The 10,392-nt window shown below is 41.0% G+C and overlaps 1 long non-coding RNA gene across 1 annotated transcript in view; it reads right to left on the bottom strand.

The window, feature by feature from the left end:
- Positions 1 to 4,208: 4,208 nt before the first annotated feature.
- Positions 4,209 to 10,392, bottom strand: part of LOC127637792 (uncharacterized) — a 63,835-nt gene continuing 57,651 nt past the window's right edge. Inside the window, exon 12 of the long non-coding RNA XR_007969777.1 lies at positions 4,209 to 4,307. This is a non-coding gene — a long non-coding RNA (uncharacterized LOC127637792). The remainder of the gene's footprint in view (positions 4,308 to 10,392) is intronic.

Genomic DNA, 10,392 nt, shown 5'->3' with positions numbered 1-10,392 from the left:
GGGCTAAAGCACTAAACTATTAATCAGAAGGTTGCTGGTTCGATCCTCACAGCCACCACCATCGTGTCCTTGAGCAAGACACTTAACCCCAGGTTGCTCTGGGGGGGATTGTCCCTGTAATAAGTGCACTGTAAAGTAAAAGCATCTGCCAAATGTATAGTAAATATAGTGCTTATTTAACCTTAGCGGTTAGCAAAGCGTTTACACTACGTTGCGCACACACACTCTCACTAGTGATGGCAGAACTGCCATGCAAGGCCTGCCATGGGAGCAACTTGGGGTTCAGTGTCTTGCCCAAGGACACTGGCATTCTGGTATGAAGACTAGTCATGCTCATTCAATGCTTATGCAGGAATGATTATGGAAAGAGTTAAAATGTTTATATTTTCGCATATTTCATTGGCTACGTTTTGTTCATGGTTAAATTGTTAAAGACTAAAATATCACAAATAGCATAATAAAATAAATAAAAATAAAGAAATAATTCCACCTTCCAAAGTGCAATGGCACACTACATGATGTTAGACTTCCAACTTGGAAATTCCTACAAAATTTTGCACTCCACTTTTGCCAAGACGCAGAGGCCTGTTGTCACGCAAACATTCCAAAACCAGAAAGATGCAGAAACTTGGTATATACTTTTATTAAAAAATATCACTGAAACAAAGGTTCTGCATTACATGATAATAACACTTGTTTGTATTTGCAAAGACATTCTAATAATGCTACATTGTCTTTCTACCTGTAACGCAAATGTGAGCATTGCAGCATCATTTATTATATTGCTCTGACATGTCTCTAATAACAGTCTAACACCTGCTAGGGTAACAGAATCATTTGAAAGCAGTCGTGTGTCAGTTAGACAGTGTGCAGGTCATTCATTCGGTGCTCGGTACTACCGGTACTGTAGAAACACTGGTATCGTTTTTCTTTTATATTTTAGTACCGACTTGGTACTGAAGTACCGGTACTTTTGACAACACTAGTTGGGAAGGTTACTTTTTAAATGTAATCCGTTATAAATAATTATTACATAGTAAAACAAATATCTGTAACTTAATCCAGTTACCCCAATAAGAAAGTGATGTACCCAATCATATTACCTCAAGGTCGCATATGTGAATAAAGTCTAGAGAAAAGCAATATGATCTTGAAGACTTTTAATTATGCCTTCTGAATGCTAACAAAATATGTTTAAATAATGACATCAGTGTTATAATCAGTGTTATTATAATAAAAATTAATTAACACCATTCATTAACTTTTGACTACAATGGGTAGGCCTAGTTCACAGGCTTTTTTCATCATCATCATCATCATCATCATTAATGCAATGTCTTCAGTGTCTGTCTTCTGCTTGATCGTGATCCACAGTCAAACATCACCAAACATAATGTTTATGGGTGATTTTGTTTGAAACAATAGATCAAAGTAGATGTGAAGAAACACTGCCCCTATTGCTGTTGTCAATACATCACTGACTAAAGCATTTCAGATGTCAACTTAAGATGAAAATGAAAAGTGACATTGAAGTTTCGACAGGCGTTCCGAATACAGGAATCAGGCCGTTTGCCCTCACTCGTTCTCCACTTTATTACGGAACATATTCCTTTTTTCTGCTACCATCAATCATGCCCAATTCGTGACACAGTACTGGTATCGTGGTCCAACGAAAACGATCGATGGATGCTCAGATGGCAAAATTATGAGGGAAAAATATAGCTAGTGATGGCAGAAGAAAGCTATGGAATGATATTAATCTCATTATTATTAATGAATGCACACACAATTGTGCATGTACTAGATACATTTTGTGAATGTATTTTACTAACCACAAACAAATGCCATTTGATTTGAATCTGTGGAATTCGGGATTGAATGATTGTGCAGCGATTTGTACAAATACAGACATGTTTGCAAATAATTATGGTCTGTTCTACATTAATAAATCCAAAATTGCTCATGCAAAAATGAATCCGTGCATTTGTGGATCAGAAGACACGCGGGCATTTATTACTGTCACGAACCCCGCTCCCTCGCTCCGCCCCCTCGAGCTCGCACGCTCGTTTTGCTCCCTCGAGCTTCCACGCTCGTTTTGCTCCTACGAGCTCTCATGCTCGTTAGCAGGTCTCCCTCCTCGGGCTCACATGCCCGCTCCCAATCGCCAGAACATTATGTACACCTGCACTCGTCTCAATCTCCACATTAGTTTCACCTGTACTCGTCTCATCACCTTTCATTGTTTACACCTGCACTTTCCCCTATATATATCACTGCCCTTTCGTCTCACGCCTGTTGGTTATTGTATTTAGTTTCCCGTGTCTTTGCCCCCCGCTAGTCTCGTCTAGTTTTGAACTCCTCTTGTCCTCCTCTTAGCTTGCCAGCTCCCCTTGTTCCCCTGTCTTTTGCTTCCCACTAGTCCCGTCTAGTTACTCTGATCCTGTTTCCCGGCTTCGACCCCCCCCACTTTCGTTGACCACTCTCTCCCGGATTTGCCCCTTTACTCCACTTTGATTCCCCGGCTTTTGACCCTACGCTTCCCTCGACAACTCTTCTCTGGATTTACCCTGTTTGTACTTTTGCCTGCACTGCTATTAATAAAAGCAGTTTCCTCCGACATTGTGACTGTCTCATCTTGTGTGTGTGTGTGCGCAGGTTACAAAATAACCAACCCTTACCGAAGACAGTCACAATGCCCCACGCTGAGGATTTACGCAGCTCACTAGAGCGGATGTTTTCAGCGCACTCTGCGACAGGATCTACCGTTGGGAGTTATGATCGCGCGCTCAAGCCTCCCAGGGCTTCTCCTCTCGAGTCTTTCAGGGCTCCCCCTCCTTCCAAGCCTCTCAGGGCTTCTCCTCTCGAGTCTTTCAGGGCTCCACCCCTCAAGCCTCTCACGGCTTTGCCTCTCGAGTCTCTCAGGGCTCCTCCCCCTCTCAAGCCTCTCAGGGCTTCCCCTCTCGAGTCTTTCAGGGTTCTTCCTCCCCTCGAGCCTCTCAGGGCTTCGTCCCTCGAGTCTTTCATGGCTCCACCCCTCAAGCCTCTCACGGCTTCGCCTCTCGCGGCTTCGCCTCTCGAGTCTCTCAGGGCTCCTCCTCCCCTCGAGCCTCTCAGGGCTCCTCCGCCCCTCGAGTCTTTCATGGCTCCACCCCTCAAGCCTCTCACGGCTTCGTCTCTTGAGTCTCTCTGGGCTCCTCCTCCTCTCGAGCCTCTCAGGGCTCCGCCCACCAAGCCTTCCAGGACTCTGCCACTAGAGCCTCCTACGGCTCCGCCTCTCGGGCCTCCTACGGCTCCCCCTCCAGAGCCTCCCACGGCTCCACCTCCCGAGCCTCTCACGGCTCTGCTCCCAAAGACTCCAGAGCTTTCTATGGCTCCGCCTCTCGAGCCTCCTACGGCTCCGCCTCTAGGGCCTCCTACGGCTCTACCGCCCGAGACTACAGAGCCTGCCAGGTCGTCGCCTCGGGGACCTCCCACGGCGCCACCTCCCTTGGCTCCACCTCCAGAGCCTTCCAGGCCTACCTCGCTAGAGCCTCCCACGGCGCCACCGTCATGGGCTCCACCTCCTGAGCCTTCCAGGCCTTCGCCCCTAAAGCCTCCTTCGGCTCCACCTCCAGAGCCTTCCAGACCTACCCCCCAAAGCCTCTCTGGGCTCCTCCTCCTCTCGAGCCTCTCAGGGCTCCGCCCCCCCAAGCCTCTCGAGCCTTCCAGGACTCTGCCACTAGAGCCTCCTACGGCTCCGCCTCTCGGGCCTCCTACGGCTCCCCCTCCAGAGGGGAAGATGACACGCGTGCATTTATTGATTCCTTGTTCCAGTGGATCCTGTTCGGTTCATTTGGATTTTGAGACTTTCCGCATTTTCAGCAGTGAGGATCCACACGCAACTGAAAGGCAAGGCAGGCAGCTACCACTAGATGGCAGTCGCAGAGAATTACAGAGTTGGCCTGCCCTGTTTGAGAACAGCTGATAATGGACATTGTTGGCATTCTCCCAAAGAACCTTTAAAACATGGATAATACCATTTTAAACCAACAAGCTGGTTGGGTAAGTAACACTAATCTTTTTTTCTTTTTTTTTTTTCTTTTATTGCATACTGAAAAGAAGAAGAAAAAGTAACTTCCTATAGACTAGCAAGTTAAAAATAATGTACATTTGACATATTAATTACATTTTATAAATATTCATTTGATGAGATATTAACAAAAAAATGTTGGCTCTTCATTATGTTAGATTATTGTTTAGAGTGTGAGCTGATCAGGGAGGAGAGAATGTTGGCGTGGCTCGTCTGATGTTTTCTGTACGTGGAGAAACTGCAAGAAAAACAAAACTAAGGACACTTGTGACAAATGTCAAAAGGTAGTGTGTGTGATCTACACATGGAAGGTAGAGAGTACATGTGTTGAGTAATCGATCCACAAGCGTCAGTGAATGATGTGCGGGGTTTCCCCCAAAACAACCAGATGCCTTGTTCAAGTGAGCCCACTTTTAGGAGAATTCGTTCATAATGATTTTACAGAATGATATTTTTGCTCACAGTAAAACAAATATTGCTTTCTAAATAGATTAGTTTTCCCACAGTTTAGCGAATGTTCATATTCTTCATTTACTGTTTTGGCCATTTTGGGTTTGGCCTATATGTGTTTCATACGTGTCTCATACATGTCTAAGGTTTTTACTATGCATTGAAATACACATTGGTGATGTTTTTATAAGCTATTGTATTGATTTGTTTTTATTTTACAAAGAGAATAATTTAATACAAACAATCAAAGTTGTATCTGTAATTAGCTACAATAGCAAGTTCTGTGATTTTCGATGAACTAATACATTTTCACATTCATTAGAATTAAAATTTCGTGTCCTGGTGTTTATTATTAATATAACAGATTAATTTATTCATGGATTTCGATTCCAGTGGTGGCTGCATAGGATTGTTTCCAATTCGTGTTGTCCAAACATTTCCAATAACTCCAGAGCATTGTAAAGTCCAAAAGTCAACATGTTTTGAAAAAGGATAGATGTAATAATTTCCCAAATTCACAAAATTTTTTTATCTAACGAAATATTCCGCCTCAATCCATGTTTGTTGGAAATTAGATTTTCAAAAACATTTTCACTGTGGTGAAAAAACTTGCTGGACACTAAGCGAGGCACGCACCTTCCGGGGCAGTCTAGCAGCTAATATACATATATTTTTTGTATAGTCTAGCACTAGTATATATTACAAAAAAAAAAGATTGTATTATATTGGACTATCTGCATTTTCGCTTGAAGCTTCTAATGTCTGTCGTCATATTTTATGACGTCATCACCCTAAAAAATGTCAAAATCCTCGAACAAAATCCTCAATTTGAATAAAATAGAATAATATGGATTAAATGGAGCACAGAGCGCCAAGCGAAAACGCATATAGTCCAATATAATACAATCTTTTTTTTGTAATATATACTAGTGCTAGACTATACAAAAAATATATGTATATTAGCTGCTAGACTGCCCCGGAAGGTGCGTGCCTCGCTTTGTGTCCAGCAAGTTTTTTCACCACATCTCAATTACTCTCAATAAAAGTGAATTGCTGCCACCTAGTGGTGGTTTTTAATTTAACATTAACGTTTTAGTTTAAAATTTAAATTATTTCAAAAGTAACTGTGTTAAACACTTGTTTAAAATGAAGCTTGAATAATGTCCTTTACTAATTAAGTCATTACAAATTCCAAGTGAGCTGCATTAAACAATGCCATTTCAGATGCTGCTTCTGTTTTTCCTCATCATTGCAAAGATTAATTTTTACACTGATTTTATCAGCTCTATTGTGTCTTTTTACTGTAATTTAATTTATTGTTATTTCTTCGTAACAATAAAAATCGTGAATTTAATTTGAAATAAGTGAAGAAATTACTTAAGAAAATAAATTTTTCTGTCAGAACCCCATCTTTGAGACCAAATCCTGTCAGAATATATTTGTTTTAATTCATTGATTGTAAGGATGTAAGGAGCATTGCAAAGATTAATTTTGATACTGAATTCATGAGCTCTATTGTGTCTTGTTAATCTAAATTACTAATTAAATTGTAAGAATTGTACACAAAAGATGATGCTGCATACATATAGCACAGCATTCTCAGAAAGGTTGAATATGTTATGATAGCATTTTTTAACTAATAACTGAAAAAAAACATTTCCGATAATTAAGTTGGCTTGTGAGAGCCAACTTACTGAAATCCTACTTAAACTTATTATTATTCCGCTTATTCTTCTTAGCGGTGAAATTTCTATATCTAACTCCTCCTAGAGCTTTAACTCCACATACTCCAAACTCGGCTCAGACACTCAAACTGTTCTGACTCGAGTTGCTATATCTTTTCTAACTGATCGGACTTACGGTTTTCCTAAAAATGACGATCAAACTCGGAAAAAACTCCCATTGACTTAACATTGCGGAATGTTCAGAAATTTAAATCCCAACTGACATTTTCACACACACAGACAAAAAGGGCCTGTCAGCCCTGCATCTCTCCCTCTCTCTCTCCCTCAGAGGATTTATTTATCAAGCAGCCAAAAAGTAATGACCTAAAATCTTCATAGCCACACGCTAAAACATGCTAAAAACATGCTAGCATCATGCTAACACATGCTTAGCATTGACTAGCGAAGTGTTAAAACAAGCTAAAAATGTGCTAGCATCATGCTAAAATTGCCTAGCGAAGTGCTAAAACATGCTAAAAGCGTGCTAGCATCATGCTAACACAAGCTAGCATCGCCTAGCTGAAGGGCTAAAACATGCTAAAAGCGTCTTAGCATACGCCTAGCGAGTGCTTAAAAAATGCTAAAAACATGCTTAGCATCATGTTAACACATGCTAGCATCGCCTAGCGAGTCGCTAAAACATGCTAAAAACGTCGTTAGCATCATGCTTAACACATGCTAGCATCGCCTAGCGAAGTGTTAAAACATGCTAAAAGCGTGCTAGCATCGCCTAGCGAGTGCTTAAAAATGCTTAAAACGTCTTAAGCATCATGCTTAACACATGCTTAGCATCGCCTAGCGAAGTCTTAAAACATGCTAAAAGCGTCTTAACATCATGCTTAACACATGCTAGCATCGCCTAGCGAAGTGCTTAAAACATGCTAAAAGCGTGCATAGCATCATGCTTAACACATGCTTAGCATCGCCTAGCGAAATGCTAAAAAATGCTAAAAGCGTCGCTAGCATCATGCTAACACATGCTTAGCATCGCCTAGCGAAGTGCTTAAAACATGCTAAAAGCGTGTTAGCATCATGTTAGCATCGCCTAGCGAAGTGCTAAAAAATGCTAAAAGCGTCTTAAGCATCATCGCTAACACATGCTTAGCATCGCCTAGCGAAGTGTTAAAACATGCTAAAAGCGTCTTAGCATCATGCTAACACATGTTAGCATACGCCTAGCTGAGTGCCAAAACATGCTAAAAACAACGTAGCATCATGCTAACACATGTTAGCATCGCCTAGCGAAGTGTTAAATCATGCTAAAAACGTGCTAGCATCATGCTAACACATGCTAGCATCACCTAGCGAAGTACTAAAAAATGCTAAAAACGTGCTAGCATCTATCTGTCTGTCTATCTATCTATCTATCTATCTATCTATCTATCTGAGGGTCAATATCTATCTATCTATTTGAGGGTCAATATCTATATCTATCTATCTATCTATCTATTTGAGGGTCAATATCTATCTATCTATCTATCTATCTATCTATCTATCTGAGGGTAAATATCTATCTATCTCTCTATCTATCTATCTGAGTGTCTGTCTATCTATCTATCTATCTATCTAGCAACTAAGTTAAACTTTTAACTACTTTAAACTACAAACTACTTTAAACTTTAAACTAATTTAAACTATAAACTAATTTAAACTATAAACTACTTTAAACTATAAACTACTTTAAACTACAAACTACTTTAAAATTCAAACTAATTTAAACTTTAGACTAATTTAAACTTTAAACTAATTTAAACTATAAACTACTTTAAACTTCAAACTACTTTAAAATTCAAACTAATTTAAACTTTAGACTAATTTAAACTTTAAACTAATTTAAACTATAAACTAATTTAAACTTCAAACTACTTTAAACTTCAAACTTTCTGGTCCAAACTTTCACAAGCCAACTTAAAGTTTGTCTCGACGAACTTTTTCTAGTTAGTGGTGCTTGCAAAGCATCACTATTGTAATCTCACATACTTATTAGTGGTGCTTGCAAAGCATCACTATTGTAATCTCACATACTTATTTTTATTTTTATTTTTCTTTTTATTATTATTCTATCTCCGTACAAAACTTCGGCACCTAACTCGTCCCGCACCGTTTGGCATAGACCCACAAATGAGGTGTCAAATCGAACGGCCTATTGAGGACACGTGTGCTATGACTTTTATAAGCGATCGGAGTACGGTATTTGCCCCAGGGGCAAAAAAGCGGCCGAAAAATCCCATAGACTTAACATTGTGACAAACTTTGAGGCGTCACAGCTCCGAGCGAGGATTTCACAGAAACGTGTGATTTGCCACATTTGAAGAGGCTGGCAGGCTCTGTAAGAGCATACCTCAATATGGGGTAAAAGTTGCACCCCTGGGGGCAGGAGCTGCCCAAAAATGCCCCAATTGACTTATAATGGTGTAGGACGGCCCATGAAATGAAAAGGCATAGGGATTTGTATTGAACATAGCTCTGGATCACAGTGTCATAGAGACCAGGGGTGGGCTCATTTTACTCAGACGACCAATCAGTCTCTCAGGATCATTGTGAAGCTATCAAGCCACGCCCTAGCAACCATTAAGAGCACCTTAGCAACAAGTCCCATAGACTTCTATTGAAACAGATCAAAGGGATATCTCCGGATAGAAGTGTCATAGAAACACAAGGGTGGTCTCGTTTGACTCGGGACAGCAAACAGCCAATCATGCATCAAATCAACACTTCCTAGCCCCTCCCTAGCAACCATTGTCGAGCACCTTAACAACCAAAATCCATAGAGGGATATCTTCCATTCTGAATGTCACAGAGGCATGGGAGTTGGTTTATATCATTCATACTGACAAGCAGCCTTTGGAGATTCATGATTGGCAGCTGCCAAGCCACTCCCTAGCAACTAAACAGAGTACCCTAGCAACCGTTTAGCAGTAACTATATCTCTGCACCACAAAATCAGAGAGACTTCTGGGTTGATTTATTTCAATCAGGATGGCAAGGAGACTTGATTAGTATCACTATGGTAACTGCCTAGCAACCAGATGGGGTTACTCTAGCAACCGAGTAACAAATCACATATCTCTGCATCAGAAAAACGTAGAGACTTCCGGGTTGACTTATTTCAATCAGGATGGAAAGGACACTTCATTAGTATCACTATGGTAACTGCCTAGCAACCAGATGGGCTTACCCTAGCAACCGAGTAACAAATCACATATCTCTGCATCACAAAAACATAGAGACTTCCGGGTTGACTTATTTCAATCAGGATGGCAAGGACACTTCATTAGTATCACAATGGTAACTGCCTAGCAACCAGATGAGCTTACCCTAGCAACCGAGTAACAAATCACATATCTCTGCATCAGAAAAGCGTAGAGACTTCGGGTTGACTTATTTCAATCAGGATGGCAAGGACACTTGATTAGTATCACTATGGTATCTGCCTAGCAACCAGATGGGCTTACCCTAGCAACCGAGTAACAAATCACATATCTCTGCATCACAAAAACATAGAGACTTCGGGTTGACTTATTTCAATCAGGATGGCAAGGAGACTTGATAAGTATCACTATGTTAACTGCCTAGCAACCAGATGGGGTTACCCTAGCAACCGAGAAACAAATCACATATCTCGGCACCAGAAAAGAGTACAGACTTCGGGTTGATTTATTTCAATCAGGATGGCAAGGACACTTGATTACTATCACTATGGTAACTGCCTAGCAACCACATGGGGTTACCCTAGCAACCGAGAAACAAATCACATATCTCGGCACCAGAAAAGAGTACAGACTTCGGGTTGATTTATTTCAATCAGGATGGCAAGGAGACTTGATTAGTATCACTATGGTAACTGCCTAGCAACCAGATGGGGTTACCCTAGCAACCGAGTAACAAATCACATATCTCTGCACCAGAAAAGCGTAGAGACTTCGGGTTGACTTATTTCAATCAGGATGGCAAGGAGACTTGATTAGTATCACTATGGTAACTGCCTAGCAACCAGATGGGGTTACCCTAGCAACCGAGTAACAAATCACATATCTCTGCATCAGAAAAGCGTAGAGACTTCGGGTTGACTTATTTCAATCAGGATGGCAAGGAGACTTGATTAGTATCACTATGGTAACTGCCTAGCAACCAGATGGGGTTACCCTA

The sequence above is a fragment of the Xyrauchen texanus genome, chromosome 45, assembly GCF_025860055.1.
Source record: "Xyrauchen texanus isolate HMW12.3.18 chromosome 45, RBS_HiC_50CHRs, whole genome shotgun sequence".
Taxonomy (NCBI): Eukaryota; Metazoa; Chordata; class Actinopteri; order Cypriniformes; family Catostomidae; genus Xyrauchen; species Xyrauchen texanus.
Note: the sequence above shows the minus strand (reverse complement) of the source record. Positions and strands in the feature narration are given on the sequence as shown.